The sequence below is a fragment of the Papio anubis genome, chromosome 18, assembly GCF_008728515.1.
Source record: "Papio anubis isolate 15944 chromosome 18, Panubis1.0, whole genome shotgun sequence".
In the NCBI taxonomy this organism is placed as follows: domain Eukaryota; kingdom Metazoa; phylum Chordata; class Mammalia; order Primates; family Cercopithecidae; genus Papio; species Papio anubis.
The window spans coordinates 40195294-40222647 of NC_044993.1; the positions used below are offsets into that span (position 1 = coordinate 40195294).

A 27354-nucleotide genomic window follows, 5' to 3' on the forward strand; every position below is an offset into this window, starting at 1 on the left:
TCCAGAATCCTCTATTCACAATTCTGAATTCCAGAAAGCCAGAAACCTGAATTTTTTTTTCTGTAATGTATTTGGCAGCCAAGTTTGACCTGAGCTGATGTGAAGCTATTTGTGGTCTTTATTTCGTTCACATTGGTGAATACCTATATGTTTTGCTGCAGAAATAACAGTGTGCCTGACTGCTTCTGGGGCGTTCCCAAATATGCAGCAAATGCACTGTCTCACCTTTCTAGAATCTGAAAAAGTCTGAATTCGGGAGCATATCTGATGGTTTGGGTTTGGGGTAGGCAGTTGTGGACAGGCAAATAAAAGATGTGGGCCGGGCGCAGTGGCTCATGCCTGTAGTCCTAGCACTTTGAGAGGCTGAGGCGGGCAGATTGCCTGAGTTCAAGAGTTCGAGACCAGCCTGGGCAACATGGCAAAACCTCGTCTCTACTAAAAATACACAAATTAGCTGAGCCTGGTGGTGTGTGCCTGTAATCCCAGCTACTCGGGAGGCTGAGGCATGAGAATCTTTTGAACCCAGGAGGTGGAGGTTGCTAGTGAGCCGAGATCACACCAGCGCTCTCCAGCCTGGGCGACAGAGCGAGACTCCGCCTCAAAAAATAAATAAATAAAATAAAATGTGTGGGGCACCTCTCCTGGAATAAGTGCTGAGCAGACGTTAGGTGGAGCCATCACCTGACCTGTCTCACGGAGCAGCATTGCCAGATTTCTTCCTACTCCTTTCTTCCTCCCACTCTTGGCCATGCAGGGCGGGGTGGGTGGCGGTGGGAAGGCTTGTTTGCTTGGAAGTCGTGTGCACGCACACATGCACACCCATGCTATTCCTCTTGGCCGGAGGTGGGACACCTTGTAGCGGGTGGACGCTTTGCTCGGGACCTCATGAAACCATCAAGGCCGGGCTCGGTCCTAGGGTGGGCTATAGGACCTGGGGCCCATGGTTTGTCTCTGGTTTGGACGTGGCTGCTGCCAGGCCTCGAGCTCCCTGCAAGAACCAGATCAGAGGGTACCCCCTTCACACATCATCCCTTACCCTCACTGCCTCTCCCAGGGGGCAGTCATCCTTGTGTTGGAGGGCACTGCCAAGTGCATGCTGACACCATTTCTTCTGTGCCCCTTGGGTGACCAGGCACAGCTAATGAGGGAAGCTGGGCCTTCCTAGTCCCAGGAATCCTGTTGGCGCTGAAACACCTGAAGGGGCTGTGGCGTGTGGAACTGCAGCTGCCTGCGAAGGAAGGCAATTAGGAGGGCTGCAGGTGGACCGCCCTTCTTTTATGTATTTACTTTTACTCCCCAATAAGACATCTCCTTCGAGAGGCTTGTCCCCTGGCGTTGCTGGCCTGACTCCCTAAGGGAAGTAGCCTCTGCTCTAGGCTGCAGGCACAATTCCATTCCCATCACACTGGCTTTTTAAAGAGCCCACACGCTTAAAAAGGATGATTTAAACGTCTCGCCTCAAGCCGGTGTTGTCAGCTAGCTGTAGTTTTTATCTCTGCGTTTGGGTTGTAAAACCCAGCAATTAAGAAAATCTGCTTCAGATTAATTGTAGCCTACGTTGGCTGAGAATGAGGCAGCGTGCTGTTTCGCTTGGGTTTCATAGCTTATGGGGCAGGGGAGCCGGAGCATGTGGGGAAACTGAGTCCCTGACAGAGGAGTCCCCTTGATGCAGATGGCACAGGGGGCAAAAGTGGGCAGGACTAGAATGCAGCCCCAACTCCTCCTCTGCCTATTCCTTGGCACTAAGGTGGCTGCCTGCATCTAGCTGAGCCTGGCTGCTGGCAGAGTTGGGCAGGTAGGGACAGCCGCTGGTGACCCATGAAGTGGGAAAACCATGCCCTCCCATCCTTACACGGCCACAGCTGCTAGGGGGCCTGAGACCTTGGGACCAACCTGCTGAGCTGGGGCACATGTGGTGCAGTCCGCTTCTTTTGCAAGGAGCCATATTTATCTCTGGCTTCCATCTGTGGGCATCTGCACTGATCTCTCGCAGAGACAGGTTGTCTGAGGGTTGGTGGCTGGGAGAACTCAACTAGTGGGTGACACCTACTGTGTGCTGGGTGCCGAGCCAGGTGGTCACATCCCAGAGACCCGTGCTGTCTGCTTTCCCCTTCCAGTGTCACCAAACAGAACTGCCGGACTGCAGCAGCTGCTACCTGCAACTCTGGGCCCCTGGAGGGAGCGTCTAGCCCTGGCGTGAGCCTCCCTGAGTTTGTCTTCTTGGCCTTTTTTCCTCTCTTCTCGTGGCGGGGCCACTGCCCTGATGCAGGAGAACGCACAGATTTGGCTTGCCCTTGGCGTCTCCTCCCCTTTCTATCTTGGTTATCCTCAATAATCCCGTGTGTGGCAATGGCAATCAACAGTTTACAAAGCATCTCCACAGCCATGATTCCCCTCTGACCCTCATTGCAGCCCTGTGAAGTAAGCAGAGCCAAGGAGGGGAAACTGAGGCTTGGAGTAGAAGGGAAGCTTGTGTAGGGCTGTCTGGCCCTGGAGTAAGGAAGCAGGAGCCCTGACTAGGGCCCGATTTCCTAGCCCAGCTGGGCTCTGTGTGTGGGGTGACCTGGACAGTGAGGGGTGACATAGACGGTGAGGGGGTGCGGGAGGAGATATCACCAACTGTTTTTTCTTGTGGTTCTCTTCTGAATCCTGATGCTAAGAGAGTGAAGTTTTGGGCTTTCCAAGGGGTCTCTAGGTCCAACTCCTGCCTGGTGGGCCCAGATCCCATAAGGATGAGGTTTATACCCCACCTGGCCTGGCTACATCCTCTGGGCTGCCCTGTAGGCTGCCTGCTGGGCTTAGCTCAAGAATGGCTGAGAGGAGTCCATGGCAGGCAGGGGACAGTCCTGCTGCATCTGAAGGAAGGGTGCCCCATATCCTGCTCCTTGGGGATGGTGGCCTGGGCCTCTAGGGACGCCATGTAGGAGATAAGATGGATTTCTTTCTCCCTCTCTCCTCTCCCCTCTCCCTTCTCCTCTCTTTTTTAATGGAGTTTCACTCTTGTTGCCCAGGCTGGAGTGCAATGGAACGATCTCGGCTCCCCACAACCTCTGCCTCCCGGGTTCAAGTGATTCTCCCACCTCAGCCTCCTGAGTAGCTAGGATTACAGGCATGCACCACCACACTTGGCTAATTTTGTATTTTTAGTACAGACAGGGTTTCTTCATGTTGGTCAGGCTGGTCTCGAACTCCTGACCTCAGATGATCTGCCTGCCTCGGCCTCCCAAAGTGCTGGGATTACAGCCATGAGCTGTCGGCGCCTGGTCGAGATGGATTTAAGACCATGCTGCACTCCCCCCTCCCCACTTCCTGTGCTTACTAAGGGTTAACCACTGGGGAAGGGGGACCAGGCACTGAGCTAGAAACTTCCCTTCAGTCCTCAAGCAAGGAAGGAGTCATGCATTGTTACCATCTTCATTTTATAGTTGAGGTTTGCCGCTCAGAGAGAGGAGGTCACTTGCCCCAGGTCACACAGCATATAGATGACAGAGCCAAGATTCAAACACAAGCCCATGTGCTCACCTCCCTGCCCACACCTCCTTCCTCCTGGGGGCCTGGTGCTTACTGGGGATGGGGCTGGGAGAGCCTGCAGGCTGTGGGTCTGCAGCATTAGTGGGTTAGTGGGAGCTGTTTCCCCAGGTCCTGCTACCTGTACTGAGGCTGCCTCAGGTGGCTCTGACCCTCCTGCCACCTGCCCTGTATCTTGGCTGACCTCCAGGGGTTCCAGGAGTCAGTTTGGGCCCTACCAATCAAGTGGAAAACAGGATCCCTAAACAGGACCAGGACAGCTACCACTAGCTCAGTGGGACCTTCTGCATGGAGCCTGTGTCCAGGTTCTTTTTCTGAGCACTCCCTGGGGTCTCAACAATGCTGCTCACCTAATAGGTGCAGGGCAAGGAAGGTAGGAGTCCCATCCCGGGAGGACTCAAGGTTTGCAGAGTCAGCCTCTGATTGTGGGAGCTTGAGCCTCCCACCCCTGCCATTTCGGGGCCTCAGTTTCCAAGTCTGTATAATGTTTTCCCATTTTACAGTGACGACTCTGTGTTCAGGTTCTTTCCCACCTCCTGCTCAGCATGGGAGGGGGTGGGGGATAGGGGCGTGAGGACTTGGTGAACTGCATGGAATAGGGCCACACTCCTGGGTCTAGGTTGGGTGGTCTGAGGCTCTTGAAGTTCCCAGAGCCAGAGGCCAACTTCAGGCTCTCCTACCTGCCGGAGTCCTGCTAAGGAAAGTTTGCAGTTGGGAGAACAGGTTGCCTCGGGAAGGAAGGTGGAGCAGGGCTGGGCATTAGCGTGCAGCTTGCAGCCACACAGGCCTGTTTGCACGCTGCCTCTGCCAGCCCAGCCTCCTCACCTCCCTGAGCCTCATGCTCCTCTTCTTTATTATTATTATTTTTGAGACAGGGTCTCACTCTGTTGCCCAGGCTGCAGTGCAGTGGCACAGTCATAGCTCACTGCCCCCTCAAGTTCCTGGGCTCAAGTGATCCCCTGGCCTTAGCCTCCCAAGTAACTGGGACTACAGGTGTGTACCACCACACCTGGCTAAATTATTTTAAATTTTTTTGTAAAGATAGGGTCTTGCTATGCTGCCCAAGCTGGTTTTGAACTCCTGGGCTCAAGGGGTCCTCCTACCTCAGCCTCTCAAAAATGCTGGGATTATAGGCATGGGCCACTGTGCCCAGCCCTCGGTTTCCTTTTCTGTGACATGGAGATAACAATTGCTTTTACCCCAGGGTGTTGCTGTAAATACCAATAGAGCAGGTCTTCAGAAGATATGGTCTGACTCTGGGCTAGAAGTTTTCTGAAGGCTTCCCTCCATCCCAGTTGGTTCCTCTTTTTACCCTGTAATTTCTTTTTTTTTTTTTTTTTTTTTTTTTTTGAGACGGAGTCTCGCTCTGTCGCCCAGGCTGGAGTGCAGTGGCCGGATCTCAGCTCACTGCAAGCTCTGCCTCCCGGGTTCACGCCATTCTCCGGCCTCAGCCGCCCGAGTAGCTGGGACTACAGGCGCCCGCCACCTCGCCCGGCTAGTTTTTTGTATTTCTTAATAGAGACGGGGTTTCACCGTGTTAGCCAGGATGGTCTCGATCTCCTGACCTCGTGATCCGCCCGTCTCGGCCTCCCAAAGTGCTGGGATTACAGGCTTGAGCCACCGCGCCTGGCCTACCCTGTAATTTCTTTTATCCAGTTTTAAAATTCTCCCCTTCCACACTCTGGGGATGAGGGTTGAATAAGAAATTGAAAGTAGTCAAATGACTAGCTCTTGTCTGGCTGTGCCCTGACCCGCGCTGTCTGATGGTCTCCTCTCGGGCCTCCATGCCCACACCTTTCAGTTGCCAGAGTGGCAAACACTGACCCAGTTTGTTCTGGACTAGGCATTTTACTGGCATCTCTAATGAAATCAGCACGACTGCCCCTTGAGATAGGGACTACTATTGTTTCTTGTTTTTTGGATGAGGAAGGGGAGGCTCAGAGTTAGTAAGTGGTGGAGTTGGGATTTCAACCAGATCTGGCTGACTCCAGGCTTATTTCCCTGTGGGCTGAGCACCCAAGGCGGCTCTGGGCCTAAAGGCAGAGCTGCAGACTGGCCGGTTTAGAGGCCATGGGAAGAGAATTTGAGGTCGGTGTTGGTGACGGAGTCGGTGATGGGGCTGGCCTCCTTCCTCCCCACTGGGCCATGGGCTTGTGCTTACCCCCGGCATTGTGCTTTCCCACCTTGCCCTTTTTTTCTGGGGTCCCAGCCCCCCTCCCCTGGCCTTTTGTTTCCCCTCCTCCATTGCCCTAATGATTTAGCCCAGGTGGCAAGTTGCATAGAGAAACTACTCCAGGGAAATAAAAGTCCTTACTACCAGCCTGGGCCTCAGGTGTGCACCCAGCGGCCCTCCCTGGGGCTCTGGTGAGCTGAGCCTCCCTCATCTCCAGCTGTTAGGCAGGAGCTGGAGGAGCTGTGTGTATTGTGTGCACATGTACTTGTGTGTGGTGTATATAACTCTGGGTATGTCTGTGCATGCATGCATGCAACTGAGTCTATATAACCATGCATATGTAATGTGTTACACGTGACTGTGTGTATAGAACTGTGTGTCTGTAACTTTATGCATGTAGAATAGGCAACCGTGCATGTATGTAACTGTTCACTTATAACTATGTGTATGTAGCTGGTGTAATACGTGATTGTGTATATAGAACTGTGTGTGTTTGTAACTCTTTGTGAATGTAACTGGCGTGTGTAGGTGACTGTGTGTCGTAGGTGTGTTTACGCCTCTGTTGAAGGCAGGTGGGGAATGGGGAGGTATTAAAGGCATGAGGATTGGGAGCGGGGCCCCAGGAACGTATGGTAGGGGCTACAGTTACTGCCTCTGCTGGTTAAAACACTCTTTGTAGAACAGAGTTACACACATGTTTAGATAATTAGAACAAAAGCCAAAAGAACAATTCCGTTCAAAGGGACGAAGCTGGGAGGCGGGGGCCAGCCAGGATCTGGGGGGCCGCATTCCGTCTCCCCAGCTCTCCCCGGCCTTCACTGCGTTTTGATCGCACTATTTAGAAAATCCCTTTGTTGTAGGATAAACTGACATTGGCCTGCACATTTCTGCTGTGAAGTTTGCTGTGTTCTGAGACCCACTCGGGACAGCCAGGCCATTAGGAGCTGATTAAATGAGCTAATTTTAATTTGTTCAGTGGTTACAGATGCAGAGACCTTTCCATGCCCTTTTCTTGAGGCTGTATTTATTTATTAATTTTCTTTTTTTCTGAAAAGAAAAAGACCTTCAGGTCTCCCTTCTGTCTTCCCATCCCCCCTTAAAAATAAACATATGAAAACATTTTTAACTAGAACTTCAGCTGGGAAAGAGACAGCTGGATGATGGCTTTGTGGGATTGGCCTCCAGAGGTGCTGATGGGGAGCTCCCCGAGACTGTGAGCTGGGGTGGGGGGCGGCGATGCCAGGGCTGGGCCACCCACTGTGGCTGAGAGCGAGGAGCCGAGGAGGCTCTATGAAGCCTGTCAGAGACCTCAGTCTCACTTCCAGGCCTTTGCTCTTGCTGGTCCTGCTGCGTGGAGCTCATTTCTGCCCCTTGCTTCCTTCACTTGGCGAATTCTTCTTCATCCTGCTGGTCTCCACGGAGAGCCTGCTTTTTCCAGGAGGGCTCTGGCACCCTCACCGCGCCCCTGTTCTCCCCCCAGGCCCCATACACTTCTCCTAGCAAACACAGAGGATCAAATGTTGTCCCTCTCGCTAGGCTGTGAGCTCCGCAGGCCAAGAGCTGCCAGTGTGGCTCACCCTCCTACCCTCACCACCTAAGTGCCTGCTGGGTTGTAGGCACATCAGAGACATCCTGTGAATAACCAAATGGGTGAATGAATGAATGAATGAATGAAAGGATGTGTGGATGACGTCTGTATTTACTGAATGCCGCTATCCACCAAGCTCTTGATGGCACGACCCTGGGGTCCCACCAATTTGGAAGTGCTGCCCCTTAGGCCTCAATGCACTGTTGAGAGTTGAATTTCCAAATATGGCGGTAGTGGGGACCTCAGGCCTGCCCGGCCAGGCCAGTCCCCAGCCCCAGGCCCAGCTCTGCTGAGAACCTGACCAAGGCTGAGCAGAGGGAAGCCAAGGGAAGAAAATTGCGCAGTTAGTTGGCTTTTTACAGCACTTACAGGCAAGCAGGCCTTGGGAGTACAATGTGCCCACAATGAGGGGCGTTCAGAGCACAAAAGAGCAGGGACCTTGGGGCTGCAGCCAGGGGCCACCCCTGATCTCGCTCAAGCTGCTTGGCCCCTCCTAGCTCGTTCGTCTTAACACCACCTTTCGCTCTGGTTGGGGCACCTTTCGGTGAGCAGCGGGGTTTTCCCTGGAGCTGTGCCCTGGCTGTGGCCCGGCCAGTTTCCAAGGCCTGGTTTTCATTTGCTGAGAGCTGCTTCCCGCAGACAGCTCCCCACCCACCCCACCCAGGGGCCTCCCAGGGGCCGTCCCCCCACCCTGTCCTGGCAGACAGGGGCAGTGTCCGAGAGAGACCCTTTGCTCCCTCTCCGTGGTCCTCCCTTTAACCCCAGCCTCAGCGCCAGGCCCTGGCATGGCGCCGGCCTCAGGCCCTCCTCCATCTCTGTAGAATCTCAGAGCTGGCAGGGGGGCCAGAACTCCCCGGTCGCCCCCGGGGCCTGGATCCCTCAACTGGGTCAACATCTGGCCGCGTGGCCTGAGCCCTGGGCCTCCTCTGTCCTCTCCCTCCCCATCTGTGCCTTTTCCCAGCCCCTTTTCTTCCCCAAGGCCCTTCCTCTCCCGCTAGCTGGGTCCTCCGCCAAGCGCCGCCGCGGGAGCAGCACACCCTCGGCCCATCCTTCTCCGCCGGCCCAGGCGGGCGGGTGGGGATGCGTCCCGTGGCTGAGATCACCAGTGGGCCGGTGGGAAGCGCCTCTCCAGCCCTCGCCTGCCCTGCCGCCGGGTCCTGGGAACCCGGGCTCAGGTTCTGGCCCTCTTGGCATCGGCCAGCTTGCCCTGGGATGCCCTGGTGAGCAGGGGGAGAGGTAAGCGGAGGCACAGGACAGTGATGAGGGGGTGGCTGGGCTGGAAGGGGGAAGAATGAATAAAACAGGCTGGTGTCTGCACCGGAACGCCGAGTCCCCTTAGAGAGGCTCCCGGCGCGTTGGGGAGCAGAATGTTTGCTGAGAGTGGAATGAAATCCAGAAGGAAGGAAACATTTTCTCTGGAATGAGAGAGGAAAAGTGGGCGGCCAGCTGCCAAGCAGGTGGTGGTGGCCAGGGTGTCAGACCTGGGTCGGGCCCTGCAGCAAGGGGATGGGCGGACCCTGGGGCGCACCGTGACTCCTAGGTCTGGAGCCCCTCCCTTGCCTCTCTCCTGTCCTTCCCAATGTGCCCCACCCATTGACCTCCTATCCCCCTCTGTCTCCCGTGGGGAGGGCGGGCTTGCATCTGTGATGGGTTTTGCACCCAAGTGCTTGCCTGCCTCTGGCTCCTGCCCTCTCCCGTGCCCTCCTGAAGCCTCATGTCTGTCCCACTTCCTGCACCACTGGCCAGGAGGGAGGCCACCAGAGTGCAGCTGCCGGGCCTGACTTCGCCACCTAAAAAGCCATCCCATCCTGGGCACTGGCCCCTCTCCAGTCACAGGGGCGGCATGCTAAGGGGACATTGAGACCAGCCTCTGAACTACTGAACGCCAGACTATGATTCCTGACAGATTCCGTAGGGCTTCGAGGGGGGCTGGGGAGCCTCGGTGGTAATCGGGTGTTTCTCGTGGCCAGCCACTTGTTCTCCCCAGGAAGAGGATGGTGAGTTTCTTTCTGTTTATGTGGTAACCAGGCTACCGAGATGGCAAACTTAGGTTCTGCAATTACACAGCGTTTCAGAAGCAAATTGATAGGATAACGTGTTATTATTGGCTACTGGGTTAATAGCTATTTTGGCAGGAGTACCAATCCTGCGTGGTGTTGCTGGCGCGGGGTGTGAGAATGGCGCGATGGGATGGAGAGGAATGGTGGGTGCGCGTTGCACAGAGCTGCAGACTTGGGAGGACTCTGGGGGCCTCTTCTGCCAGCGCCTGCTTGGATAATGCTCAGTTCTGATTAGCTGTTGCCGAAACCAAGACCAGAGAGGTTGAGAGACCAGCGTCAGATCACACAGTGAGTTGATGCTGGGGTTGGATTTTGGGTCCCTGTGGGGTTTTGGATGACAGCTTGGTCTGTGATCTTAGAAGGCAGGGCATATACCTTCACACTGAGCCCCACGCAGGCATCTCAGAAAATGTGCCCTGAAAAATTTGCGTGCTCTGGCTTCAGGGTGCTTGCACCTGCTAGATCCCTGCCCAGGATCCTGTCTCTCTAGATTCCACCTTGGCCTGCTGCCTTGTTTGCTTCTAGTGTCTGCTCAAGTGTTGCCTTGTCACCTGTCCGGAGTGGCACCCCACCCTCCACCCTTTTCCTGCCCTGCATTTCTTCATAGCAACACGTGATTTACTACAGACTGATTTATTCCTTCTTCAGCAGGAAGATTTAGTCTCTTCTCTTTGCATTGTAAGCTCACTGAGGGCAAGGACTTTGTTTCTTCATACCCTATCCCCAGATCCTCGAACAGGGCTGGCAGAGTAGGCACTTATTCATATTTATAGGAGGAATAAATGAATGTAAATTGCAATGTCATTTTAAAAAATGGCTGCCATATAGCAGGTGACTCGCTGTTTGTCCTTCCTCTTGGAGGATGGTTGGAGTCAGGGGGGTCCTGTTATTCCTGTCCCTGAGAGGAGGTCTGCAGGCCCTCCTTTGGGGCTCATCAGAAGATCATTTCTTCTTGGAGACTAAGGGGGTTCAGAAGGGAGTGGATTCCCCTTCACTGGAAGGGACCAAACCTCTTTGGAGAAGGGATTTAAGGACTGCGTGGGGTGGACCAGAGCCCTTGGGGTCACTGGCTTTCTTTATGACATGACATTGGCAGGAGTGACATAAGGAGGTGGTAAATTGGGGATGCCTATGGGAAGGGTAACCTCGGAGTAGGGGTGGAGTTTCCCAAGGGCGGGGGTCTCACGGTGAACCACGGCTCTGCCCAGCGGTTTCCGTGTTTGCTGCCAGTGGTCTGGAAACCACACACAATGATCTGTTCCTTGAGCATGTGCCATGTGCCAGGCGTGGGGCCAGCGTGCTTCACCTGCGGTATCTGATCTCATCCTCTGCACAACCCGAGGAGGCAGAAGGGATTCTGCCTGTTTTTCCTCTTGGTGAAGATTAGAGAGGTCCATTAATGTATCCTGGTTTACACCACTGGTCAGTGGTGGAGCTGTGATTTGAACGGAGGCTCTTTGGCTCCAGAGCCTTCTTGGACATGATCCTGATGCCCCCGGAATGCAGCCTCCATGGTGCAGGGCTTTGCTGGGTGTGCTCACTGCCCCAGAAATTGCAGCAGAGCCTGGCACAGACGAGGCACTCCATAAATATTTCAACAGTGCAGTCGCTGACTGATCGAGTGAGTGGATGCGAGGAGTTTCCCAAGATGAGCGGGAAGTGCTCACTTTTTACTGTTGGTCCATTGGACAGAGAGAGGGAAGCCCAGGCTGGGAAGGAGGTGACACCGACTTGTGCTTGACTGGCCCGACTTCCTCCTGAAAAAGTTACAAGGGTGCTGCTTGGCTGTGCATTCCTTGTGGAGGGGTGCATTTGTTCACATGTCCTGGTTAGGAAGTAAGGAAGTTTCTGGTGAGTTTTGGGGGTCCCCCCTGGTGGGGAAGACACACATGCCTGCACGTATATACATGCATACTCACATACCCTTATTCTCCAGTGTGGTATGTGAAGAAAGGCATCCACTTGAGGGGGTTTTCCTGGAAAAATATGGAGACCCCCACCCCAAATCCCACTGTTGAGTCTGTATCTTTTTTTTTTGAGACGAAGTCTCCCTCTGTCACCCAGGCTGGAGTGCAGTGGTGCAATCTCAGCTTACTGCAACCTCTGCCTCCCAGGTTCAAGCAATTCTTCTGCTTCAGCCTCCTGAGTAGCTGGGATTACAGGTGCCCACCACCACGCCCAGCTAATTTTTGTGTTTTCAATAGAGACAAGGTTTCACCATGTTGGCCGGGCTGGTCTCGAACGCCTAACCTCAGGTGATCCGCCCGCCTCGGCCTCCCAAAGTGCTGGGATTATAGGTGTGAGTCATTGCACCCGGCCTGAGTCTGTATCTTTAAGAGCATGGAATCTAAGCTTATTATCTTACTAAATCTATCCATTTGTTTGGCTCTGGTCTGAATAAGTAAGCCCCCCGCCACCCCACCCTGCCCACCCAGCTCCGTGTCTCCTTTGTTTTAATGCCATTTCTCCAGGATTCAGGCTGAGGCTGGGTAACTGGGCTGTTCCTTCTGCCTCCATCCATGCATCTTGACCCCCATACCCTTGCTGCTTCCCTGGCTCCAAGAGACTCTTTCAAAAAAATTCGTAACAAATTCAGGCCCCACTGAAGACTGGAGTAATTGCATTCTGCTGTAATGAGAGGGGGCCCCAGGGACCTTGGTGATACTGGACAGGCTCTGCTGGGGACAGCCCCACTGGACCCAGGTGGTCAGGAGGGTAGTCAGGTCAGGCTCATTTACTCCCTGGCTTCCAGCTGGAAGCTCTGTCCCCAACTCCTCAGCCCCACCTTACAGGGGTCTCTTGAGTGACTCCTTGCTGCTTCTTTGTGATTAGGCTATTCATTCATTCATTCATTCATGCATTCATTTTCTCATTTTCTCATTCTGTATTCATTCATACCGTAGTTTTCAAGTGCCTCCTTTAGACAAAGCCCTGGACGTCAATATTTCATCCATCCATCCATCCATCCATCCATCCATCCATCCATCCATCCATCCATTTATTCATACCACAGTTACCAAGAGCTTCCCATAGACCAGGTACTCATTCATTCATTCATTCATTCATTCATTCATTCATTCATCAAGCAGATAGTTATTGCCAGGCACCTTGTGGGGGCTCCCAGGAATCCAGGAATCCAGGGCTTATCAGAATTGTCTCCAGGCAGTTCTAAGCCAGGAGTACCTTCGAGGAAACCTTAATCACATTCTTGGAAGAAGATAAAAAAGCATAAGGGAAGTGGTTGAGAGGTATAGTGCGGGTGGAGGAGGAGGAAGGAAGGTGCCGCTCCCTTCTGGCCCTGTACCCCGCCCTGACGAGAGACCTGACTAAAGTGTGCATCCATTGACTCATTTCGCAAATATTGAGGGACTACTGTGTGCTGGGTGCTGGGAGGAGCTGGGAACCAGCTGGGGACCATGAGGCCGCCTGTGGCAGACTGTAGGCCCAGCACCACCCTCAGGGGTGCTGTCAGCCTGAGCTGGGATGGGGATGGCATCTCCCCTTTCCAGACCCCACTATGAGGAGTGTACCAGTGCCTGCAGTGTTGGGCATGTGAAGCGCCCCGTGTGCCATGTGCAGGATCCAGGATGACTGATAGCTCTCCATCAGTTTCTCTCTCCCCTGCATTACATCTGTCCACCCGGCCTCCTCTTGAGCATATGTGTGTCAGGGGTGTGTTTCCCATAAACCCCACATCTCAACGTTTCATATAGCTGATGAGTTAGGCGAGCAGATTCTCCTGGCTCTGCCGGACTCTGCCCTGGGGCAAGTCCCTCCCTCAGACCTCAAGGGCCTCGGTATCCTGATGTGTACAGTGCACAATACATCTGTAAAATGGGTCTAGTGAAAGGATTATGTGTGGCTTAAATATATTAAATAAGTAAAACAGCCCAGCACAGTGGCTCACGCCTGCAATTCTGACACTCTGGGAGGCTGAGGCAGGAGGATTGGTTTAGCCCAGGAGTTTGAGATCAGCCTAGCAACATACATAGTGAGACTTCATTTCTACAAAAAAATGAAAAAAATTAGCCAGGCGTGGTGGCACACCTGTAGTCCCAGCTACTTGGGAGGCTGAGGTGGGAGGATCACATGAGCCTAGGAGGTTGAGGCCACAGTGAGCTATGATTGCGCCACTACACTGCAGCTTGGGCAACAGGGTGGGACTCTATTTGAAATTTTAAAACCCAACCCCCACCCCAAACAAGTAAAACATCAAAGACTAATATGATAAGTAAATAGATAATATAGGTTTTAAGAAAGCCTGGCATGTAGGAAGTATCCGGTGAGTGTGACTGATGTTCAGGTCTGTTTATTGAGCAGGGGCACACAACGAGGCACACAGATGAGGGCCTGGTTCCAGTGGGAGGAGGTGGTGGCCACTCAGGCTGAGAAAGCAGGGACAGGCAGGGCGCTGGGGAGGGGGTTCCTAGGAAAGGGTCAGCGATGCTGGGAAAGGGCGGGAGACCCACATGCAGGGCTGGGGCAGCCTTCAGCCATGAGGCTTGACAGCCCAGCCACAAAGTCCACGATGACAATTACTCTAGGGGTGGAAACATGAAAATTAGGGGAAAATTGTGATTTCCTCTGCCATGTCGTAGATTTGGTGAGTTTAGGGGTGAGTGGGGCCTGCAGAGGGTCCGCTTGGCTAGCCCAGTACATCCTTGAAAATGCTCTGGCTCTTCTCTTCCTGGCTCTCCTCAGGCCCTGGGCTCCTTACAGCGCCCAGCCCACCTCTTCTCTCCTGCCTGCCTCTGGCCAGGCATGGTGCTGGGGATACAGCAGCTATGAAGGTGCACCCCGTCCCTGCACTGCCCTGTCTGGAGAGGGAGAGGGACAGACCAAGAGCTGCAGTCACTGCAGTATGGGCCAGGGCAGCAGGACCTGTGCCACATCTAGGGCTGCCCAGCCCAGTTTCTGGTGGTTCATGCATGTTTAACCCCACTGCATCTTTATTTTAATGAGCATTACAAAAACATCATACTCATGATTTCCTCAATATCATGATTTAGGATTACACTTGGGTACCTGGCGTTGTTAGTCCTGAGGTCATTGAAAGGATAAGGTTGAGTAATAGTATAGGACACAGACCCTGACGGTGGCCTCTCAGTGACTTGAGTATGGCAAATCCTGACAGGTGCAGAGAGGGGGCTGTGGAGGGGGCTGTGCAGGCTGAAGGACGTGGCTTCCGAGTCTGGTGCCACCATGTGTGGCAGTTGTACCTTAGTCAGTGTGGCAGGGAGGGCCCCTGAACACAGAGCCTGAGGCAAGGGCTTAGTGCAGTGTATGTGGTGAGGAGGTGCTCCCAGGAAGTAGGACGGAGGAGACAGGGCCAGGGAAAGGCCGATTTTGGGGTGCAGTGTTGAGCCTGCTGCTATAGACCGCGGGTCTTGAACCTGCCAAAACCTTCGTGTCTGTGCAGGATGCCCCAGGAATGGTCTTCAGAGGAGCCCACTGGTTCCAGGTCCTTTTAGGTGAAGGTTGTCCCTGGGGGCATCACATCTCCTGCCTTTGGGGTCAAGCTTGAGACAGGCAGACACCTGGAGGTGGGGCCTCAGGCCCTTTTACTCAGACTGTCCCCTCAGCTGCTGAACTCCCAGGGGGCCACTGGCTGCTATGCACGCACCAGGTCCCTGAGTTCCTCCGTCCCTCAGCGTTCCCTTCCATAAAATGGGACCAAGCTCATGACTGTCTCCTGGAGCTGCTGGAGGACACCTGGCACATGGCCAGAGACAGGGAGTGTTTTTGGGGAGTTTCTCCATCCTCCAGGTGCGTGGGGTGGGACCCTGGGGCTGGGCCCTGGATGGGATTTGACTGAGAAGCAGGAGATCTGTGATTTGAGGTCAGACAGTGTGTACACCTTGTCTGTGGAAGTCTCCAGCCAAAAGAATGTGTCACCCTGGGAGGTGTCTGGGCTGAGAATATGGACCCAATCCAGACATGCTTTCAGGCCGGGCTCCACGGGAGGCCACCTCCTTGGGAGAATGCTTGTGCCCCTGAGTGGGTGTCACTCCCTCTCTGTCCCTGGGACATGGTGGTTCACAAACTCACATCCCGTGGTGGTTAGGAACACAGCCTCTGAGGTCAGTGAACCCGTGTTCAAAGCCCTGCTAGGCCATTTCCACCTGTAAGGCCCTGAGCCTGTCCATTAACCTTTATAAGCCTCAGTTTTCTCATCTATAAAATGGGGCTGGTAATAGTAACACATCAGATTGCTGTGAATATTAAAACGAGACAACTCAATTTTTTTTCTTGGAGACAAAAAATAAAATGAGACAACATGTGGCATGGATCAAACACCCAAGAAATATGTGGCACTTAATAAATGTCATTGATTAGACCTATATGTCATATGCAATGTATGATATAGAATCCAAAATATAGCCTATTAATTATTCTTCAGTGTCGCCAGTTGGTCTAAGCTCAGAGTTCTAGCTTGGAGGCATTATGGGGTTTTCTCTGATACTGGTTTTTGGGAAAATTACAAGATGAACTTGGTCATCCATTCGCCTGACCTTTTTTTTTTTTTTTTTTTTTTTTAGAGAGTCTTGCTCTGTTGTCTAGGCTGGATGTAGTGGTACAATCTTGGCTCACTGCAACCTCTGCTTCCTGGGTTCAAGTGATCCTCCTGCCTCAGCCTCCTGAGTAGTTGGGGTTACAGGCGTGCACCACCACACCTGGCTAATTTTTATAATTTTAGTAGAGACAGGGTTTCACCATGTTGGCCAGGCTGGTCTCGAACTCCTGACCTCAGGTGATCCACCCACCTCAGCCTCCCAAAGTGCTGGGATTATAGGTGCGAGCCACCGCACGTGGCCTCCACTTGCCCGTTTGCATTGAGAGCTTCCTCTGTCTGCATCTCTGGTAAGAAAGTCACATAAACCAGCTGCATTCAGTCCTCCATCCCAGTATAGATGGTATGGAGGACTGGAAGTTAGAAGACCTTTGACTCGGGTCCCTAGGTAGCCAGGGTGGGGGTTGGAGGAGAGAGGGAGGTGGGACAGACACTTGGAGAGTTGGAGACTTGCCCTGGACGGGATGAACAAAATCCCCACTGGGGTTACCTCGTGCACCCACTTAGCATTCAGCGCTTCAATTGTATGCGCTCTGCAAGGGAAAGACTGCGTGGGTTTGTGGAAGAAAAGTAATTTAGCAGTGTGGGTTCAGGGGCGAAGTGACCGTGAGATGGATGCTGTTCTGGGGCTTTCGACTTCCACCCTCCCCTCCTGTGGGAGCAGACGCTTGTCCAGCATGTTGAGGTCTATGGTGTGTATTTGGGAACACTGTGGCTCTTTCACACAGAGGACATGGCAATTTATTCCAAAAGTGGAGGAAAAGTTGACTAGGTTGGATTCACTGAAGGATGCTGCGCCCATCCCCCTCAGTGCCCCAGCAGGGGTCCTTGTGGGGGGAGTTGATACTTCTGCTGTCCACAGTGACTTGAGTGTTCAGCCCCCACTTGGAAGGGGACCCCATGCTGATTGTGCAAGGGTTTTCTCCTGCAGGGGCACCTGATCTTGGCTGTCGAGAGCCCTGGGTTGTTGGGGCCACTGATCACTGTTTTCCTTGAAATGGGTTCTGCTTATAGGCTAGTAATCATTTAAATCTCAGTCATTTGTAGACCTGGAGTTACAGGAGGTCTAGAAAGAGCCCTGGGCTGGGGAGTCCGGATCCCATTTACTCATGAGCTAGTTTTTCAGATAGTGTTGGTGGTTGCGGGGCCTGTGGAATGGAGTTCTTGGCTCCTTTGCTCGGTATTTAAGGTCTTGACGATGGGCTCTCATTGCATCTTCTAAGCTGCTTCTCCCATTGATACCCAAGCTTCAGCCATGGCTCCCACCATTCCTTCTTCCGGGAGGCCTTCTCCTCCCATCTCTCTGTATCTGGGGGTCCCAGGCTTTAGTCATTTGCACATCTCTACTGTGATTCTTGCAACACTTGAGTATCACTGATGCTATCATTCACTTAGTATTTTTCTTTGCTGGTTCTTTTTGTGGTTAAATTAATTCGTTTACTTCATTCTGCACATGGAAAACCAGTATCATTTACTGTAAGATGACAGTAACCTTAAAAGTAAATAAAAAACAAAACTGAAGACAATTCCATGCTTGTGCTGTTCCAGCCAGGAGTCGCTGTGTTCTGGAAATGCTAAGCATGGGCTCTGCCCTCTCTTTTGTTGAAATGCTGGAGAGGAGTTAGAGACAGCCTTTCTCCCTGGCCTAATCTGAAGGCTGACAACAGAATGGAAAGGGCGCTAACTTTCTCATTTGTGCATCAGGGTTATTTAAGACCATCTTGGCTGCTCCCTAAAATGATCACAGGTCCTACCAATGGGAGGTAGCCCATGTTTGGAAGAACACAGGTCAGTGGAGCTCCTACTCCTTCTTCAAAGCCCAATTTGAGTGCCCCCGCCTCCCACGATGGCACCTCGTCTGTGCCTTTCCATTCCCAGCCCTCCCAGGCTTGGAGCTTCTGGCGCCCAGTGGCCTTGGCCAAGGAAAAGCTCCCTACAACCCTGCAGGGACAGCATGAGCTCCTTGTCCGTGCCCCTACCTGGGGCCTGTGCCCTGCGCCCCCCGGGACGTATTGGACTGCCATCTTCTGTAGGCCCAGATGAACACCAGGAAAGGAGGAAATGAGGACCTACTCTTAGCCACACGGGAGACCACTCCTGCCACCACCACCTGTGAGATGCTTGGGGAGGTGGGCAGAGCTGGAGTCATGGCTTGGGCTTCGGTGGGCAGTGACCACCGCGGCTTGAATGAAGGCTCAGGAGCTGGAGAGGGCGAGGCATGCTCAGTGTACCTCTTTGATGACAGTGGGTGGTCTTGATGGCTTTCTGGAGAACTATGGAGTTATTCCAGGCTCCTTCTACTTAATTGCTGTGGAAGTCAGGGCCCTCACCCTCTCTATGTCTTATATGTTTGATCTGTAAGATGGGGGTTAATGGTGGTAGTAGTCACCACATAGGATGGAGGTGAGAGTTTAACAAAATGGAGCTTACGAAGAGCTTGGCACCATGTCTGGCCACAGAAAGGGCTCTGCAGAGGCTACCAGTCTGAAGTTCAAAAAGTGGTTCACTATGACCATGCCCCAGACCCAGAAAGATGCAGGAGACACAGGGACACCCCAAGCACTCAAATATAAACAGGCAGTGCCCTGAAGTCAGTGAGGATGACAGAGGCAGTCAGGGAAGGCTTCCTGAAGGCAGTGTCTTGAAGGATAGGAATGTGTTAGCCAGGATAGGGCATGTTTGGCATGCCACAGTGGCAGTACAAGCCTCCAGAAGTGTTGTCCATCTCCCTCCCTGCAAAGGAAAAAGAACATCTGCTTCCTCCAAGTCATCAGATGGGGATGTAGCTCTGGAACTCTACCCACCCCTTTCCCTGGCAGTGGCAAAGGGGATGCCTGAACATCTCTCAGAGGCTCCTGAGCACATCCAGACCTTAGCTCTAACTTCTGCAGCTAAAATGTGTAGATGGGAAAAATGCTATCCAAACATGCCTAATCCCAATCAAAGGATTATTTTCTTACAGAAAAGCTTCACCTATACTTAATAGTTTTAAATTGTTCCGGGTAGCAATTAGACTTTTAATTTTGCTGTTCCCTCCGGCGGCTGGAGGATGTGTGTGGTTTGCGTTTAATCAGAGTTGAGTCCTTTTTTTTTTTTTTTTTTGGTGGTTCTCGGGGAGGGAAGGAGATGAGGAACCTGTTCAGGGTTTCCTTCTGGTCCTCCCAAGACTTGTGTGGGGCGTAGAAGTGCTGGGCAGCTCTGAGGTCAGGGTTCTCTGGGCAGCAGGGGACACCTCCAGAGTGGGGAGCCCAAGTCCCCTCCCACCCGCCTGAGGTTTCGCCGCTGCAGCCCTGTCTGGAGAATCCAATGCCGCATTAAATATATGGATTATCCAAAAATTTCTGCAGCAATAGGGTGAGTTATTATTGATTCACAGAGCACGACAAAACATCACTGCATGAATTAGCAAACAGCTGTTTCTAATTTGAGTTTAGAACGGTACACAGAGGAACTTGTTTCTCTGTTCGCTCCTTTCATTTATAATGAATTTTAATCACCGCTACAGGTGAGAAAAATGTAGAAACAAGCTTGTATCTTGTGGAAGAAACAAAGGAGAGACAGATGCTAACAGATTTCCAGTCTGTGATAAAAGGGATGTTTTGGTACACTTTACATGTAATTAGAGCGCAGCTGTTTCCAGTCCCAGGTCCACGAACACGGCCGAATGTAGGCTCTGCCGATCTCCAAAGGGAGTCAAGAAAAACAGTGATTCAACCCCGAAAGCATTTTGCTTTCTCTCGAGTGGAGCAGAGCGCCCTTTGCGCAGGCCCTTGGCGGTGTTGCTTCGTGAAGCTCACGGAGATGACTTCACAAGGCACCAACTCCTTGTGAAAAGGCGGGCAGGCGATGTCAGGGTGCGCAGGAGGCCCACAGCAGGAGGCTGGCAGGAGAACCTTCCAGAGCTCCTGAGTTCCTAGCACCCTTGGGGAGTCCCTTGTAGGGGCAGACTTGGGGGGCTCTTCCTTGCTGGCAGGAGTTGATCACTACGCTCCTCTTTAGCAAGTTTGATCACAGCCAGCTCTCGGGTGAGTTGATGAGCACTGGCTTTTTTTTTTTTTTTTTTTTCCCTTTCCTAGTCTGTTTAATTTCTGCAATAAAACTCAAGCTCGATTGCATTTTCAATATCAGTGCTAAGTAAATTTGTCTAAGGGATGGAGCTGCCTGGCAGGCTGTGTGTTCTGCGAGGTCAGAGGCTTCAAGGGGAAAGGTGGACGCGTCCTTGCCCTGCATGTCCAGGAGCCGTGTGGGGGCGGGGGAGGGGGTGTGCTGGGAGTCTGAGCCTTGTCCCCCACCCCCTCCACCATGAGCTGAGGGACCCACGTCCAAGCCATGGACGGCTGCCGGTGCCTAAGATTCTCTGTTTGTATAATGAGAGCGTTGGGTTCCACCTTTATAATGAGGGGTCTTGAAACTCCTTTCAGGGCTGATGTCCTAGGATTGTGAACGGCAGGGGCCCTCTGATAATTTTGGCAGGTTGAGTTTGCTTTGCTTGAAAACCATCTTGTGCACGGGTAACTGTAGGTTTAGTTTAGACCCTCTTGGTTATCAATCAGGGCTCAGGGAGATGACACTGTGTCTTGTGTCCATTCAAGCCATCCCAGCCATTGCCAGCCTCTCCTTGTCCTGTGACCACCTTATGGTGAGCTGGGAGCCGGTAGCCGGTGACTATTTTAGGCATTATAGAACATTTGTCATATATAACGCCTTACAGATATTCACTGATTTCATCTTTAAAACAACTCTGTAGCTGGGTCTATATATAGTCATACCCATTTTACAGATGTGAAAACTGAGACAGGTTTCTCCATCTGTAAAACGGAGCAACGGTCATTCACTTGGCGAAGGTCACACACATAGTAAGTGGGGGAGCTGGGAGTCTAAGCCCTGCTGCTGGCTCTCAGCCACCAGACAAACACAGATGGCTTCAGGGCCCGGGACACCCCCTGATGGGGAGGGAAGTCCTGGGGTGCTGGACATGCAGGGAGGTGGGGGGCCCTGCTCCAAGAAGCCCCAGCTGAGCTCCATCTTCCACATGCCGGATGCAGAGTCTGTGCTCCCAGGCCTTCTCCTTCAAGAAAAACCAAAAGTGGGCCAGGCGTGGTGGCTCATGACTGTAATCCCAGTGCTTTGGTAGCCTGAGGCAGGAGGATCGCTTGAGGCCAGGAGTTTGAGACCAGCCTGCCTGACACAGAGAGACCCTGTCTCTACAAAAAAAATTTTAAAATTGGGCCGGGCGCGGTGGCTCAAGCCTGTAATCCCAGCACTTTGGGAGGCCGAGACGGGTGGATCACGAAGTCAGGAGATCGAGACCATCCTGGCTAACACGGTGAAACCCCGTCTCCACTAAAAAATACAAAAAACCAGCTCGGGCGAAAAAAAAAAAAAAAAAAAATTTTAAAATTAGCCAGGCATAGTGGCACGCAACCATGGTCCCAGCTACTTGGGAGGCTGAGGCAGGAGGATCGCTTGAGCCCAGGAGATTGGGTCTGCAGTGAGCCATGATTGCATCACTGCACTACAGCCTGGGTGACAGAGGGAGACCCTGTCTCTAAGGATAAAACAAAACAAAACAAAACAAAAAACCAAAAAAGTGACTGTGAATTAGGGAACAACAACAACAACAAAAATGGGGAATTCTTGATTTGTAAATGTTGGCAGTTTTACCAAATCACTAATACTGATAACTGGGTGGCCCCCAGACTGTCCAGTGGGAGGATAGCCATGGTAACCTATGACCCACTGCTCAGGGCATCATTTCTCCTTGTCCAGCTGGCTAAGAGCCCCAGGCTGGAAGTTCAAGTCCAGCTCTTCCGGTCACTTTGCGATGTCAGGATATGACCTAACCTCTCTGTTCTTTTTCCTCATTCCTGGGGTGACCACACAACTTACTGTGTAAGCTCAGCTGTTCATGAGGGTGAAAGGGATTCACTAACGGGATGGGATGCTGGGTTCCATCCCTGGGTATGTGGCACCCCACTTACTTGTAATACGGGGATAATAACAGTAACAAAACCACCACGACCACCACCACTGCACAGAGTTGCTCCAGATGTCAAATAAACAATGGGTGTGAGGTACTGTGCAAAATGTTAAATGCCCTATAGATGATGGGATTTACGATGAATGATAATACTGTCAGTTACATTAGGAACCCCTTTATTTTCTTTAGCCAATGTTCATCCAATGTTTAGCAGTATGTAAACATTAACCACTTTGTAAGGTAGTTGCTTTTAGTTTCCCCATCCTGTGGATGAGGACATACGCACTCAGAGAGGGGCAGTAACTTGCCTGTGGTCTCACAGCTAATGATGGCTGAGCAAGCCAGTGCACGCGCTTACTCATGGCTCTGCTGTCCCTCAGGACTGACGTCTCCCTGCAATTGACTGAGTTTCTTCAAGCTTAGCAGCCTAAACTAAGTTTTGAGTCCCTGGAAGTTTTGTTAAGGGCTTTGGTGGCAGCTGTTCACTGTCACATGGCATTTCAGCAGCCCCCAGAGCTGGCTGGAGAAGGGCAGGCCTGGCTATTCTCTATCTTTGAGATGTCCAGTGACCTCTGAGTCTTTTTTCTCCCAAACCGAAAGAATGATCCCTACTTTTCCTTGCTCTATTCCTTGGGGATGATGAGATCACATTCGTAAGAAAGTCTCAGCTCCCTGGAGGAGGAATGAGTGAATAGGAGCTGCTATTATTTTTGCTAATAGCATAATTCTAACTCAAGATTTCAGGCAGAGCCATGTCAGATTCTGGTCACCTTTGTGGGGCTCCTTGGCCTACCTCTGAGGAAAGAACCCCTGACAGCCTCATCCCTTTCCTTTCCCAGGATGGGCTTTTGATGTCCCAGGGGTCAAACTTAATCCTTTACACTTCTCCTATCCCTTTAGGAAAGTCAGATATCTAGATGCAGTACTGATGCTACCATTAAAGGGATTCTTTCTCTCTCTCTCTCTGTCTCTCTCTCTGTGTGTGTATGTATTACTTCAAAGCAGTAAAGGGTTGCTTTAGCGTTTAATGTTTAAACAGTGATTAATTGACACAGAGACTGGGCAGATAAGAGCATAGAAACTTAAGAATGCTGGGTACCTCTACACCCTTTGGAAAACTGGGTATTTAGAGCAGCCTCCCTAAATATGTGCTGAATTAAAAAACCACCCAAACTAGGAGATAGTAGACAGCTGGGATACCTACCACCTGAGACTTATTCTGTACCCAGGACAGGCATAGACATCATTAGTTGATAACAGACTCTAAGAGCTACAAAGCCTCTTAGAGACCTGTTCATCAGATTCTCTCTATCAAGAGTTGGGGAAATGAAAGCACAAAGAGGGGATATGCTTGCCCATGGTTACACAGTTCTGGAATCTGAACCTGGTCCAGTAGTAATCTCATCCACTATGGGTCGTGGCACCACCCTCTGGGCTTGAGGTTCTGCCCCCTTAATCATCCCTTTTTTCCCCATGAAAGGTAGCATGTACTTCCATCTGAGTAGTTTTATTAACCTGTTTCCTGCTTGTGAAGTTTTGGGTGTCCAACAGACTTCTTTCATCTTGTACTCTCTCTGTCCTTTTTGGTTCAAGCTGGCAGTGTTTCTGCCAGTATAAACTTTTCAAGAACCTTGTGAGTCTCCGGTGTATGTCATGGGTATTTTCTCCATTATTCAAGATGGTCCTCCACAGATATTTCCTGGATAATCCCTTCTCTACTTTTGTTTTTTGCTGAGATCGCTCCAGAGCAATGCCCCCAAATTTCCTAGATGCTCTCTAATTTGATCTAGGAGATCTGCAAGTCACACCCTTAATCTCGTCAAAGAGCCTTTGGTGTGACTCAATACTCAATACCCTGGTATTTTGATTTTTCTGAGATATTAGCAATATGTGCAGTCCTACCTTCAGCTTTTTCTCCAGAGCATACTTTCTTGTAAGTAAATCTGTTAGAGTATTTCTGCAATCTGAGAATTTGCAAAATCATTAATTTCTGGTTCATTTTTAACAGTTTGTTTTTGAGACAGAGTCTTGCTCTGTCACCCAGGCTGGAGTGCAATGGCATGATCTCAGCTCACCGCAACTTTCGCCTTCTGAATTCAAGCGATTCTCCTGCCTCAGCCTCCTGAGTAGCTGGGAGTAGCTGGGATTACAGGCATGCGCCACCATGCCCAGATAATTTTTGTATTTTTAGTATAGACGAGGTTTCTCCATATTGGTCAGGCTGGTCTTGAACTCCCGACCTCATGTGATCCACCCACCTCAGCCTCCCAAAGTGCTGGGATTACAGGCGTGAGCGCTGCGCCCCACCTGTTTAACAGTTCTTTTCTTAATCTTTTTTCTTTTTAGCAGCAAGAAGAAACCAGCCCATACCTTCCACATTTTGCTTGGAAATCTACTTAGCTAAGTATCCAAGTTTATCCATGAAAGTTCTTTTTCCCACATAACTGTGAGTCATAATTTCACTTAGCTTTCTGCCACCAAATATCAAGGATCCCCTTTCCTTCAGTTTCCAATAACATATTTTTGATTTCCTGATAAGCTGTCACTATCAGTGCCTTTGTTAATATCCATATTTCTCTTAATAGTTTGTTCTTGATGATTTAGATATTTCCTAAGGTGATTTAGGTTTTCTCTAATGTGTTCCTTACTTTCTTCTGAGTCTTTATTAACAGAGTCATTAATATTCATGTTTCCATTAATCTGTTCAAGGCTACCTAGGCTTTTAAATAAATCATACTCCTCAAAATTCTTCTACCCTCTGATCGCTGCCCAATTCCAGAGCCACTTCCATGATTTTAGGTATTTGTTCTTGTAGCACCCCACTCCTGGTACCAAAATCTGTATTAGTTTGCTATTACTGCTGTAACAAATTACCATAAACAGTGACTTAAAATGACAAACAAAAAAAATAGTATCTTACAGTTCTGTAGGTCAGAAGTCTGACCCAGATATCACTGGGTTAAAATTAAGGTGTTGGCAGGGCTGCATTCCTTTCTGGATGCTCTTAGGGAAAAATCCATTTCCTTGCCTTTCTGATTCTTAGAGGCTGCTCACATTTCTTGGCTTATGGCCTCCTTCCATCTTTAATACTCGTAATTGCTGGTTGGGTCCTTCTCATATTGCATCACTTCAACCTCCTCTTCTGCCTCCCTCCTGCACATTTAAGGACCCTTGTGATTACAATGGACCCATGTGGATAATCCAGGATAATCTCTTTATTTTAAGGTCAGCTGATTGTCAACCTTAATTCCATTTTACCATGTAACGTAACATATTTATATGTTCTGGGAGTTAAGACTTGGACATCTTTGGGGTAATTATTATTCTGCCTACCACAACCTCCAGGTTTGCTTCTGCACAGGCTATTTAAGCAGCAGGCTGCTCTACCTGCCATCCAGTGAGGAAAGAGGCCGGCAACATTCATTAGTGCTTGGCCTCAGACCCAGCCTAGCCTGGTCATCCACCACTGACTTTGCCTCAATGGCTGGTGGGGTTGTAAAGCTTAAGACCTGTACCTGGTTCAAGTCATGGGGCCTGGTACTGTGCTTGTGCATGGTGGACCTCAAGAAAGAGGGAGCAGGTCCAGCAGGGATATGGGCCCTGGATTGGCTCTAGGGCTTGGTGAAGCAGTGTAGCCTGGTGGTTAGTAAGTGGGTGGGGGCATCTGCCACTTGCAATCTCTGTGTGCCCAGAAGTTACTCTCCTTCTTGGAGTGTCACTTTGCATAGTTATAAAAAGGGGTTGTTAATAGTACCTACCTCATAGAGAATGTGTGAGAATCAATTGAGAAAAAGCTGGCAAAGGACCTGGCACATAGAAAATGTGCCATACAGCTGGACGTGGTGGCTCACGCCTGTAATCCCAGCACTTTGGGAGGCCGAGGTGGGTGGATCACAAGGTCAGGAGTTCAAGACCAGCCTGACCAAGATGGTGAAACCCCATCTCTACTAAAAATACAAATGTTAGCCAGGCGTGGTGGTGGGCATCTGTAATTCCAGCTACTCAGGAGTCCTACTGAGGCAGAGAATTGCTTGAACCCAGGAGGCACAGGTTGCAGGAAGCCAAGATCGCGTCACTACACCCCAGCCTGGGTGACAGAGCGAGACTCTGTCTCAAAGAAACAAACAAAAAAAAAAGAAGAAGAAGAAGAAGGAGAAGAAGGAGAAGAAGGAGGAGAAGAAGAAGAAGAAGAAGAAGAAGAAGAAGAAGAAGAAGAAGAAGAAGAGGAAGAGGAAGAGGAAGAGGAAGAGGAAGAGGAAGAGGAAGAGGAAGAGGAAGAGGAAGAAGAAGAAGAAGAAGAAAATGTGCCATAAACAGTAACCACTAGATCTGCCTGTGACTTGTCATGTTGCCTCAGTTTCTCCATCAGTGAAATAAGATGAGGGAGGAGCTATGCACTCTCTCTTGTCCTCAATACACCGATACTAGTTTTACAGGCAGGGATATAATTGAGTTGAGGAGTATTCTGGGATAGATGACTAGTTCTGGCATCAAGTGTGTGCAGATACCCCTGGTTTCCCAAGAAGTGATCAGGAATATGCCCAGATGCCCCTTGAGCTCAACTCAGATCATTTCATGTCTGGAAGGCCACCTGCTTAGGCTCTGGCTACCTCTGTGGGAACCACAATCTGCCTGTGCCCTGAAGCATATTCAGGTCTTGGAGCTCTTGTTACCCCAGACTCTAGGAAACACTGACTGGCTCTCCCTTGGTTGTCCGGGCTGCTTTGTGTCCACTTTGGGCAACCCTCACCATCGGCTGGGGTCACAGCTGACCTCTCTGGTTGGAGATCTCTCTCTAGACTCCAACATAGTTCTACAGTATATTAGTTCATTCTCATGCTGCTGTGAAGAAATACCCAAGACTGGGTAATTTATGAAGGAAAGAGGATTAATTGACTCACAGTTGTGCATGACTGGGAAGGCCTCAGGAAGCTTACAATCATGGTGGAAGGGGAAACAAACATGTCCTTCTTCACATGGTGGCAGCAAGGAGAAGAATGAGAGCTGAGAAAAGGGGGAAATCCCTTAATGCAACCATCAGATCTCATGAGAACTTACTATAACTAGAATAGCATGGGGGAAACCGCCCCCATGAATCCATTACCTCCCACCAACTCCCTCCCACCATGCGTGGGGTTTATGGGAACTACAATTCAAGATGAGATTTGGGTGAGGACACAGCCAAACCATATCATATGGTATCTCTCAGGGCCTCTTGTCTCTGTGTGACCAACAGGATTTTGGGAACAACAAAGCCTCATCTGTCAAAGAGAATGGACACCTCCTTTTTTGGAAGAGGAAACCTGAAAAGCATCTAGCATTGGGAGTCAGGAAACTCCTCTTTCTAGTTTGCTCAGTGCCCTTTGACTATTCCATTCCCACATATCTCTGCTCATGGCAGACATCATCAATTGATTGTAGCACTCATTTCTTTGGACCTTAGAGAAGGCCTCA

The 27354-nt window shown here is 51.0% G+C and overlaps 1 protein-coding gene across 2 annotated transcripts in view; it reads left to right on the top strand.

Annotated features, from left to right (window-relative positions):
- Window positions 1-27354, top strand: part of ZNF423 (zinc finger protein 423) — a 315000-nt gene that overhangs the window by 132384 nt on the left and 155262 nt on the right. Inside the window, exon 1 of one of the 2 annotated variants that reach the window (XM_017953341.3) lies at window positions 8104-8525. The exons of the other annotated variant lie outside the window; for it this stretch is intronic. The gene's annotated coding sequence lies outside the window, so the exon portion shown is untranslated. Of the gene's footprint in view, window positions 1-8103; window positions 8526-27354 lie in introns of those variants that run through there. 2 annotated transcript variants of the gene reach the window in all.